The sequence below is a fragment of the Dromiciops gliroides genome, chromosome 3, assembly GCF_019393635.1.
Source record: "Dromiciops gliroides isolate mDroGli1 chromosome 3, mDroGli1.pri, whole genome shotgun sequence".
Taxonomy (NCBI): domain Eukaryota; kingdom Metazoa; phylum Chordata; class Mammalia; order Microbiotheria; family Microbiotheriidae; genus Dromiciops; species Dromiciops gliroides.
Window position 1 is genome coordinate 303,250,420 of NC_057863.1, and position 8,684 is coordinate 303,259,103.

Genomic DNA, 8,684 nt, shown 5'->3' on the forward strand with positions numbered 1-8,684 from the left:
ATTCTCTTTGTTGATGTAGTTCACAATTCTTCTGGGCCTTCGTAGATCACCTTCGTGAATTTTTGTAGATAAAAAAATTAGTGCCCTAGTGTTGTCTTCTGGAGATAGGCCTCTTGAGACTTACTTAGTCTGGTCCTTTGACAACAAACATAGAATCCTTCACCAAACCTATACACTAAGTTTTTCCAGTCTGGTGAGACCAGCCAGAGTTTTCATGTTAATGTCCTATGTTTTGGGGTTTTTTGTTTGTTTTGTTTTGTTTTTTGAGGGCAATGAGGGTTGAGTGATTTGCCCAGGGTCACACAGCTAGTAAGTGTCAAGTGTCTGAGATGAGATTTGAACTCAGGTCCTCCTGAATCCAAGGCCAGTGCTTTATTCACTGCACCAGCTTGCTGCCCCCATGTTAATAGCCTATGAAAACCATGATGAGGCAGCATTAAGTAGGACCTTAATGAGATTGTCTTTTGACTATTAATAATCAAAAACAAAGTTCATTCCATGGAATTGTGAAAAAGTTAGCCTAGTAATCAAAGATGTTATAAATCTAACAAGAAAATAATCATCCCACCATTTTAATCATCTTCCTCTAAAACAGGGGTTCTTAATGTGAGGTCTGTGAACCCCCCCCCCACCAGGGTCAATGTATAGATTTCAGGGAGACCATGAACTTGGATAAGAAAAAATTATATTTTTATTTTCATTAACCTCTTAACTGAAATTTACCCTTTCCTTTAACTAGGATTGTAGGCAACAACATATTCTGAGAAGGGGGTCCATAAGCTTCACCAGTCTGCCAAAGCAGTCTGATACCCACAAAAAAGGTGGGAGAACTCTGGCTCTTAAAAAAACAACAACAACCCAACAAACTCAGAACAGACCAAATGAGAAATGAAATGTATTCTGACCCTTGATTTATATAGTGTCTCAGGGACTCAGTTTCAGAAAATGATGAATTGACTACATGTTTACAAGTAAGGAGTAGTGTAGGAACAAGGAAGTACTTGCAGCCCTATAGGATGAATCAGGAAAAGCTTCTTGGAAAAAGTTGTTTGTTGGGAGGACCAAATGGGATATTTGTAAAGTGCTTATAACACAGTACCTGGCACACAGCACCATATAAGAAATAGATATGATATTAATATCATTATCACTATCCTTATTAACCTCTTTTGGCTTCAGTTTCTCATGTATAAAATGAGGCTTGATGTCCTCCAGATTTGATATGATTTGATTCTTCCCTGCTTTCAAATGCCAACACTAGTTCTCTTGAATCTTAACTATGCCTCAAATTCTTCAATACTCTCAGACATCTGCAGAGTTTGTAAGGGTTAGCATTTAAAAGGCCTCCAGGGGTGTGACCAGTCTCTCCAGCCAATGGCTAGCAAGCTCTGCTGTTTCAATAAGAGAATGCCTTCACACCTGATAAAGGATTACAGGGCATGGACAGCTGGAATTTTTTTATTATTTAAATTTTTTATTTATTTTAAATATTCTTTTCTTTTTAAAATTTTGAATTCTAAAATCTCTCTCTCACAGCTCCTCCCACATCCGCTGAGAACACAAGCAATATATTAATTGTCCATGTGAAATCAAGCAAAACATTTCCATATTGGCAGCATTTCCAAAAAAAGGCAAGAAAAATAAAGAAAATAAGAAAAATCTATTTCAGTTCTCACTCAGAGTGTATCAGTTCTCTCCCTGGAGTTGTATAGCATTTTTTTTTTTTATCATGAGTCCTTTAGAATTGTCTTGAATGGTTGGATCACAGTAGCTAAGTCTTTGACAGTTGATCATCATTACAACATTGTTATTACTGTACACAATGAACTCCCCATTTTCACTTCACATCTGTTAAAATAGTTCTTGCCATGTTTTTCTGAAACCATCCTGCTTGTCATTTCTTGTAGTGCAATAGTGCTCTATCACAATCATATACCACAGCTTGTTCAGCTATTCCCTAGTTGATGAGCATCCCCTCAATTTCCAGTTCTTTGCCACCACAAAAAGAACTGCTATAAATATTTTTCTACAATTAGGTACTTTTCCCTTTTCTTTGATCTCTTTGGACTACAGACCTAGTAGTGGTATTACTGGGTCAAAGGGTATACATGATTTTATAGCTCTTTCTTTGGACATAGTTCCAAATCATTCTCCAGAATGGTTGGACCAGTTCACTACTCCACCAGCAATTCATTAGTGTACCTATTTTTCACTCATCCCTTCCAGCATTTGTCATGTTTGATGGGTGTGAGTTGGTAATTCAAAGTTGTTTTAATTTGTATTTCTCTAATCAATAGTGACTTAGAGGGGGCAGCTAGGTGGTACAGTGGATAGAGCACTGGCCCTGGATTCAGGAGTACCTGAGTTCAAATCCGGCCTCAGACACTTAACACTTACTAGCTGTGTGACTCTGGGCAAGTCACTTAACCCCAATTGCCTCACTAAAAGAAAAAAAACCCCAAAAAATGGTGACTTAGAGCATTTTTTCATATGACTATAGATAGCTTTGATTTCTTCTTCTGAAAACTACCTGTTCATCTCCTTTGACCATTTATTAATTGAGGAATGGTTCTAATTGAACAAATTTGACTCAGTTCTATACTCAGTTTATCATAGAAAATTGCTGTAAAATTTTTTATATTATTTCATTGTGTATCTTTAACAAAATGTAGTTTCCCTGATTATCTCTTTTAATGAGGTCTGTTTTTGCTTTTGCCTTGTCTGAGATCATGATTGCTATCCCTGCCTTCTTTTTTTTTTTACTTCAGCTGAAATATTTTAGATTTAGCTTCAGCCTTTTATTTCAAATCTGTGTGTGTCTTTCTGTTTCAAGTATGTCTCTTGTGAACAACATATTTTAGGATTATGGTTCCTAATCCTTTATGCTATCTGCTTCCATTTTATGGGTGAGCTCATCCTATTCACATTCACAGATATGATTACAAACTGTATATTTTCCTCTGCCCCTTTTTCTTCCGTATCTTCCTCTCTCTTTCTCTCTGTCTCTCTGTCTCTCTCTGTCTCTCTCTCTCTCTCTCTCTCCTGTCCCTCCTCAAAAGTCTATTTTGCTTCTAACCATTATTCCCTTAATCCATCTTCCCTTTTATCATCCCCTTCCTTTCTATTATCCCCTTCTCCTATTTCCCTATTGGGCGAGTTACATTTCTATACACAACTCTGTTTGTGTGTACATTCTTCCCCTTTTGAACCAATTTCAATGAAAATGAAGTTCATCATTGCCCACCACCCCCATCCCCCACTTCCCTCTCCTATATAAAAGCTCTTCCTCATGAGCTTCTTTTATGTAAGAAAAATTTCCCCATTCTACCTCTCCCTTCCCCCTTCTCCCAAGGTATCCTTCTTTCTCACCCCTTCATTTTTTTTGGAAATCATTCCAATATAATTGACTCACACCCATGGCCTATGTAAACTTCTTTTAATGCCCCTAATAGTGATAAAGTTCTTAGAAGTTACATGTATCACCTTCCCATGTAGGAATGTAAATAGTTTAACTTTATTGAGTCCCTTCTAATTACCCTTTCATGTTTACCTTTTTATGCTTCTCTTGAGTCTTCTGTTTGAATGTCAAATTTTCTATTCAACTATGCTCTTTTCATCAAGAGTGCTTGAAAGTCCTCTATTTCATTAAATATTCATTTCCCACCCCCCTGAAGGATTACATTCATTTTTGCTTGGTAGGTTATTTTTGGCTGTAGTTCTAGCTCCTCTGCCTTTCAGAATATCATATTACAAGCCTTCCACTAAATCTTGTGTGATCCTGACTATGACTCCATGATATTTGAATAGTTTTTTTCTGGCTGTTTTGAAGTATTTTTTCTTTCACCTGGGAGCTATGGAATTTGGCTACAGTATTCCTGGGAGTCTTCATTTGGGGTTTTCTTTCAGGAGGTGATTGGTGGATTCTTCGAGTTTCTATTACATCCTCTGGATATAAGATATCAGGGCAGTTTTCCTTGATAATTTCTTAAAATGTGATACCTAGGCTCTTTCTTTGTCATGGCTTTCAGACATTCCAATAATTCTTAAATTATCCCTCCTGAATCTGTTTTCCAGGTAAGTTGTTTTTCCAGTGAGATGGTTCACATTTTCTTCTATTTTTTTCATTTTTTTTACTTTCTTTTATTGTTTCTTAATGTCTCATCAAGTCATTCACTTCTACTTGCCCAATTCTTATTTTTAAGGAATTATTTTTTTCAGTAAGCTTCTGTACCTTTTTTTCCATTTGGCCAATTCTACTTTTCAAGGAATTCTTTTTTTTTCCAGTGAATTTTTGTACCTTCTTTTCCATTTTGACCAATTCTAATTTTTAAGGAGTTCTCTTCAGTGAATTTTTGTGCCTTTTTTACCATTTGGCCAATTCTGTTTTTTAGGATGTTTTCTTCAGAATTTGTGTGTGTGTGACTTGTTTACCAAGCTATTAACTCTCTTTTCATAATTTTCTTGTATCACTCTCATTTTACCCCCAATTTTCCCTCTACTACATTTATCTATTTCTTTAACTCTTTCAAGAATTTTTGTTGGGTTTGGGCCCAATGAACATTTTTCTTTTAGTCTTTTTTGTGACCTTTTTTCACATTGTTGACTTCTGAGTTTGGGTTTTGATCTTCTTGTCATGATAGTAACTTCATGTGGTCATGTTCTGTTTTTGTTGTTTGCTCATTTTCCCAGCCTATCTCTTGACTTTTCCTCCTTATGACCAAGGCAGATGAGAGTAAGGTTGCAGTATCAGCTCCTCCCCCTCCCCCCTCCTCCTTGTTTGTGTAGATATCTCCTTGTGCACCCTAATTAAGTATTCCTCTTCCCCTCTCTTTTTATTCTTAAGATTATCAAGATATAATAGAACCACTCTTGGTCCTTGTCTAATTGGACTCCTTCTATGACCCCTGATCATGATAGGGATCAGAGGGGACACATGTATCATCTCCCCATATTTGAATGTAAGCAGTTTACCTTGTTTAGTCCTTTATCATTTTTCATTTCTGTTACTTTTTTATGTTTCTTTTCACTTCTGTGTTTGAACTTCAAAATTTCCACGCAACTCTGGTCTTTTCATCAGGATTTTAAAAGTCCATTCCCACCCCCCTCCCTTGTAGGATAATACTCAGTTTAGTTGAGTAGATTATTCTTGGCTATAAGCCCACATCCTTTGCCTTCTGACATACTGTTTTCTAACTTCTGGGTTCCTTTATATAGTAGTAACTGCTTAATCATGTATGATTCTGACAGTGGCTCCTCAATAGTTGCATTCTTTCTTTCTGTCCACTTACAGTATTTTTTCTCAAAACTCTGGATGAGGTTAGGTTGTTCCTGGGAATTTTCACTTTGGGATTTCTTTCAGGAGGTGGAATCTTTGTATTTTGACCTGATCCTCTGGTTCTAAGAGATCTGGCCAATTTTAAGATTTCTTGAAAAAGACTCTTTTTTTTTTTTGTCCTGTCATTTAGGTAGTACAATAATACTTAATGTTTTTCTTCTTGATCTGTTTTCCATGTTAGTCATTTTTTTCTATGAAATATCTTACATTTTCTTCTAAGTCTTTTTCCATCTTTTAACTTTGTTTTAATATTTCTTGTTATCTCATAGAGTCATTGGCTTCTATTTTTCCCATACTAGTTTTTAGGGAATTTGTTGCTTGGGAAAGATTTATGTCAATCTGTTCATTCCCTTTCAAATTTTTTTTTCTATAGCTCTCATTTCTTTTTCAATTTTTTCTTCAAATGCTCTTGTTTCATTTATGAAATTTTTTTGGACTCTTGTTCATCTTTTCCGGGCATTTTAGTTGAGTTTGGACCCAAGCTGTGTTTTTCCCTGAGGCATTGCTTAGTATCCCTGTTATCATGGTAGCTCATTATGTTGAGTTTCTTTTTTTTGTTTGTTTGCATATTCTTACAACCTACTTCTTGACTTCAGACTTGATTTTGGAGGAATGGGGAGAGTTCTGCCACACTCCTAGAGAGAAAGACTGGGCTGGTCCTGTTTCTGCTTTCTTGGGGTACTGAGTATTATGTTGATCCCAGGGTCTCAGGGACAGGCTAGGAACCTGAAAATTTTCTGTGTCCTCCCCCAAGCAGGGGTGGTCCAGGGCAAAATCTGACTGCTGCTTCTCTGGTCTAAGCTCTACAAGTTTCCAACCTGGATTTGGGCCAAATTGCTACTGGACTGCACCCCATCAGCTAGCCAGAAAGCTCTGTTGGTTCAGAGTGGCAGAATTTTAGGGTCCTCTTGTGTTTCTGGGATTTCTGCCTTGGTTATTCTTCTGAAGGATGGGCTAGATGCCAAAAGTGAGACCATGCCTTGTGTTTGATGTCTTAGCCCTGTTGCTGTTACTGGCTTTTTAATTTCTTGCTTTCTCCATCCACTATCCAGGGCATCTCTACCTGAAAATGCTACCCCAGTGGGCACATCTCCTTCTCACTCTACCCTAGATGTGTGACCCAGAACTGGGTAGTGGGTGACAGATCTGCTAGTTTGCACCTGTCTCCCTTTCAGTGACCTGGCTTCTGGTCATGACCCATACCAGTCTGGGAAAGCCTCTTGTTCTGGTGCACAGTCTCTTCCTGGGCACTGGAGCTCTTTATTTGTGCTCCTAACCAGATCCCCTCCCCAGATCAACAGACCTCTCTGTCTCCCTATGCCATGCTGGGATGGGGAAATGATTCCCTCTGTCTTTTTCTGGATTTCCCCGACAGGTTATAATCTGGTTCATTTTCTAGAGCTGTTGAGAGAAGTTTGCAGAGAAAAGATTATTGCTCTGTTCCTTACAATACCTCCTTCTTGGCTCCCCTAAACCATCCCCACACCATTCCACTTTCAGATACTTCTAAGAAGGAAGAAGCTCTTCCCTCTATCAGGCCTAAATTTATCTCATTGCAACTTCCGTCTCTTGCCATCTACTTCTGCCCTCAGAAAAGCCAAGCAGGACAGATCTGATCTCTCTCTTATGTGATAGCCCTTCAAATACTTGAAGATATCTAGCATTGTCTTCCCTACTTTCCATCTATCCTACCACCACCCAAGTCTTCTATATGATAATTCCTTCAACTGAGCTACATTTGACATGAACTGAAGACTTCTAGAAATTTTTCAACCTATCAATGCCCTCCCTAAACTGCATCTCCCAGAATTGAATATATTCCCCATACATTCTGACCAGGGCAGATTGTGGCAGACCTACCATCTCCCTAGTTCTAGAAACTTTCAATCTAAGAGTGCATTACCTTTCTTGGAAGTTTCCTCACATTCTAGACTCTCTTGACCTTATAATCAATTAATCCCCTTATATCTTTTTCAGACAAACCATGCTTAGATATGCCTCAATCATCTTGTCCTTGTGAAGTTGATTTTTTGAACCCAAGTATAAGACTTTACATTTATTGCTATTAAATTTTATCTTACTTAATTTCACCCAGTGTCCCAGACCATTAAGATTCTTTGGCAGGGACAGCTAGGTGGCACAGTGGATAAAGCCCAGCCCTGGATTCAGGAGTACGTGAGTTCAAATCCAGTCTCAGACACTTGACACTTACTAGCTGTGTGACCCTGGGCAAGCCACTTAACCCCCATTGCCCTGCAAAAAAAAAAAAAAAAAAGATTCTTTGGCATCCTGTCATATAGTGTGTTAGATAAGACCTTTCAGCTTTGGATCATCTGCAAATCTGATAAACTTATACATGTCTGCCTTTATCTAAATCACTGATAGATGTGTTGTGCCAAGCACAGATTTCTAGGACATTCCACTGGACATATCCTTCCCAATTGACATGACATTAATGACTGTTCTTTGGGTCTGGCCACTTAATCAGTTCTAAATCCAAATAATTGCCCAATCATCTAGTCCATATCTCGTCACTGTGTCCTTAAGAATAAGGTGAGAGTCTTTGTTCTTTGGGGCAGCTGGGTGGTACAGTGGAAAGAGTGCTAGTTCTAGAGTCAGAGAGACCCTACTTCAAATCCAGCCTCAGACACTATATGGTCCTGGGAAAGTCACTCAACCCCTGTTTGCTCATCTGTGAAAATGGGGATGGTAACAGCACTTATCTCAAAGGTTCAACATGTTATGCATATCACTTATGCTACCTCTCAACAGTCTAGTAACCCCATCAGAAAAAGAAATACAAGAAAGTCTGATCTGACCTGACTTTGACGAAACTATGTTGATTCTTTGTGATCACCACTTCTTTTTCTAAATATTTCCTCAACACTCCTTTAACAATTTTAATAATATATTCTAGGGGCAGCTAGGTGGCGCAGTGGATAGAGCACGGGCCCTGGAGTCAGGAGGACCTGAGTTCAAATCCAGCCTCAGACACTTGACACTTACTAGCTGTGTGACCCTGGGCAAGTCACTTAACCCCAATTGCCTCACAAAAAAATAATATATTCTAGAATTGTTTCATATCCCCTTCTCTTTTTTGAAAATGGGGACAGAATTTGCCCTTCTCCAATGATGTAACATCTCTACTCTTCAACACAGCCTTTCAGAGATCACTTACACTGGTTCAGTTATCACATCTTCCTGTCCTTTCAGTACTGGGATGAAATTTATTTGAGTCTGGTAACTTGAACTCATTAAGGACAGTGATCTGCACAATTTAGGATAACAAACTGCCCAGGAAACGTGTAATTTGTGATTCATTCCTCCCATATTTTTATAACATTATCTA